The sequence below is a fragment of the Triticum aestivum genome, chromosome 7D (genome assembly GCF_018294505.1).
Source record: "Triticum aestivum cultivar Chinese Spring chromosome 7D, IWGSC CS RefSeq v2.1, whole genome shotgun sequence".
Taxonomy (NCBI): Eukaryota; Viridiplantae; Streptophyta; class Magnoliopsida; order Poales; family Poaceae; genus Triticum; species Triticum aestivum.
In genome coordinates, this window is record NC_057814.1 from 471,072,600 (window position 1) to 471,075,217 (window position 2,618).

Sequence of the window (2,618 nt, forward strand, 5' to 3'; positions counted from 1 at the left end):
GCGGTGGAGGAGACGGCGGCGACACGTGTCGCGCTCTGATTGGACGGGGCGCGGCGGCGGACGTTGTCCGGCGCGGGCGGACGCGTCCGGCGCAGCGCGGAGGGAGGAGCTAGGGTTCGTCTGCATTTGTAATTCGGGATGCCCACATATAAATAGGTAGAGGGAGCTAGGAGGCTCCAAATGAGGTGCGGTTTTCGCCCACACGATCGTGATCGAACGACCTAGAGCATGGAAGAGAGTTTGGTGGGTTTTGGGCTGGTTTTGGAGGGGATTTTTGCTGGATACTCAAATGGACTTTGCGGGTGCCCGTTTAACCGTTGGAGTACCAAACGATCTCCGAATGGAACGAAACTTGACCGGTAGTCTCCGGGTGGTATATTAAGGCCACTTGACAAGCCTCGATCCATTCCGAGAAAGTTTGACACACGCACACGAAAGAAAACTAGAGGGGTGCACCGGAGGAGATAGGAGCGCCGGATTGCAAAACGGACAACGGGGAAAATGCTCGGATGCATGAGACGAACACGTATGCGAATGCAATGCACATGATGACATGATATGAAAATGCATGACATGACAAAATACAAAACGAAAGACAAAACCCGACAACGGAGGGAAAAACATATCACATAGCCGAAAATGGCAAGAGTCGGAGTTACAAATATGGCAAGTTACATGCGGGGTGTTACAACACTCCACCGCTACGAGAGGATCTCGTCCCGAGATCTAGGACTGAAAGAACTCTGGATATTCGGAACGGAGATGGTCCTCGCGTTCCCAGGTGGCTTCCCGGTCGGAATGGTGCGACCACTTCACTTTTAGGAATTTGATAGACTTGTTGCGAGTCTTGCGCTCAGTTTCTTCAAGAATTGCAATTGGGTGCTCATGATAAGACAAATCTTCTTGGAGGTCAATCTCTTCGAAGTCGATAGTGCGCTCAGGCGTCTTGAAGCACTTGCGGAGCTGTGACACGTGGAACACATCGTGCACGTTCGCGAAGTTGGAAGGAAGCTCAAGTTGATAGGCGAGGTCGCCTCTTTTGCCAATGATCTTGAAAGGACCCACGTATCTAGGGGCAAGCTTCCCTTTGATACCGAAGCGACGAGTGCCTTTCATTGGAGAGACGCGGAGGTAGACATGGTCTCCGATCTCGAAAGCCAAATCGCGATGCTTACTATCATAGTAACTCTTCTGACGCGATTGCGCGGCTTTGAGATTATCACGGATGACTTTACACATTTCTTCAGCTTCAGTGATTAAGTCATTGCCAAGAAGTTGGCGTTCACCAGTCTCTGACCAATTGAGAGGAGTACGACACTTTCTGCCATAGAGAATCTCGAATGGGGCCTTGCCCGAACTCGCTTGGAAGCTGTTGTTGTAGGAGAATTCAGCATAAGGAAGACAATCTTCCCATTTCATGCCAAAGGAAATGACACAAGCCCTGAGCATATCTTCAAGAATTTGATTGACTCGCTCGACTTGGCCACTAGTTTGAGGGTGAAAAGCTGTGCTGAAGCGAATGTTGTGCCCATGGCCTTCTGGAAGGAGTCCCAGAACTTAGAGGTGAAGATGCTTCCACGATCTGAAGAAATCAATTGTGGAATGCCGTGCAAGGAGACAATTCTGGAGGTGTAGAGCTCTGCCAGCTGAGCTGCTGTGATGGATTCTTTGATTGGAAGGAAATGAGCCACTTTAGAGAGCTTGTCGATGACAACGAAGATAGCGTCATTTCCGCGCTTGGACTTGGGAAATCCAGTCACGAAGTCCATTTCGATATGATCAAACTTCCACTCCGGAATAGCAAGAGGTTGGAGGAGACCAGCTGGTCGTTGGTGTTCTGCTTTCACTCTTCGGCAGACATCACATTCATTCACGAATTGAGCAATTTCTCGCTTCATTCGAGTCCACCAATACGACTGCTTGAGGTCTTGATACATCTTCGTACTTCCAGGATGAATGGAAAGGAGAGAATTGTGCGCTTCGTTCATTATGACTTTCCTTAGATCACCTTTCGGAACCACAATCCGGTCCTCGAAGAACAAAGTGTCTCTGTCATCAATGCGATAGCACTTGTATTTGGAAAGACCCTTGTCGATACCACGTTTCACCTTCTTCACCATGGCATCAAGGAGTTGTGCCTCACGAATTTGATCTTCCAAAGTAGGAGATACTATGAGGTTGGCAAGAAAGCCTTGAGGAACAACTTGGAGATTCAGCTTGCGGAAAGCTTCACAAAGATCCGGTTGGAAAGGCTTGAGGATTAAGCTGTTGCAATAAGCCTTCCTGCTTAAAGCATCTGCAATGACATTGGCCTTGCCTGGAGTATATTCGATACTCGGATTGTACTCTTGAATCATTTAGACCCATCGAGTCTGCCTGAGGTTGAGGTTGGGCTGAGTGAAGATATACTTGAGACTCTTGTGATCAGTGAAAATGTCCACTTGTCTTCCCAACAAGAGATGTCTCCACGTAATCAATGCATGGACAACTGCCGCCAACTCAAGATCGTGAGTGGGGTAGTTCTTCTCGTTGGGCTTCAACTGCCGAGAGGTATAGGCCACAACTTTCTTCTCTTGCATTAACACGGCACCGAGACCTTGGAGAGAAGCATCACAGAA